Source organism: Penaeus monodon, chromosome 41 (assembly GCF_015228065.2).
Source record: "Penaeus monodon isolate SGIC_2016 chromosome 41, NSTDA_Pmon_1, whole genome shotgun sequence".
Classification (NCBI taxonomy): Eukaryota; Metazoa; Arthropoda; class Malacostraca; order Decapoda; family Penaeidae; genus Penaeus; species Penaeus monodon.
The window spans coordinates 17627434-17628684 of NC_051426.1; positions in this window are offsets into that span (position 1 = coordinate 17627434).

A 1251-nucleotide genomic window follows, 5' to 3' on the forward strand; every position below is an offset into this window, starting at 1 on the left:
TTGCCAAGAAAATCATGGAAAATCCATGATCGCCATGTCCTTGTGGGACAGGGTACTTAAAAAAAAAATTATGTATAAATTTATATATATTATATATATATATATATATATATATATATATATATATATGAATATACATACATATACAAATATATATGAATATACAAACATATAGGGAAATATACATGAATATACATACATATATGAATATACATACATATATAATATACAGAATATACATATATAATATGTACAATAAAACATGAATATACATACATATATAAATATACATAAATATACATACATATAAATAAATGTGTGAGAGTCTGTGTGAGAGAGAGTCTGTGTGTGAGAGAGAGTCTATGTGTGAGTGATAGTCTGTGTATATATTTATTATATATATAATATATATATATATATAATATATATAAAATATATATATTTTATGTATTATATTATATATACATTTTTTATATTATTTATATATATATATATATATATATATATTTTATATAATATATTTTATTATATATGAAATTATTATATATCATTTAATATATAAAATATATATATATATATATATATTATATATATCATATATTGTGTACATATGTATATATGTATGTATGTATGTATATGTATATACCCTGACAACAATGGCTCGTGGAAAACACGTGGTCAACTGGCCAACTCGTGATAGTCTTGTTCAGGACATGTTTTCCACGTGATTTCTACGTGTTCATTTCTCGTTTCCCCCCTTGGTTTTCGACATTGTCTGGTGGCTTAATGCCGAGAATACCACGTGTTCATTTCATCGTTCTCCTCTTTTTTTTTTTTGGGGTATTGTTTGGTGGCATTATACTTGAGAATACCACATGATTTCCACGTGTCAATTTCTCCTTCTTCACCGGGTCTCATGGTGGCTTTTATGCACGAGAATACCACGTAAATTTCCCATGCCTGCCACTTTGAAAAATTTAAATTTAGACAGCGGCTCCATAAAGTTTTTTTTTGCAAGACCACAAATTATTCGCGCCAGATTATTTTGTTAACCGTCATTTGAAAGCTTAGAGTTCCGTCGCCCTTCTTTTCCCAAAACCTTTTTTTTTTCATCGATTTTTCATCGATATTTACTTTACCCAGAAAATTCAGCGCTAAAGGTTAGTTAACATGCAGAGATCAAGCAATCATATACGTTTTGTATAATATCATGAACTGATGCCAGATTTTAAACTTTTTTTGCTGCTGTGT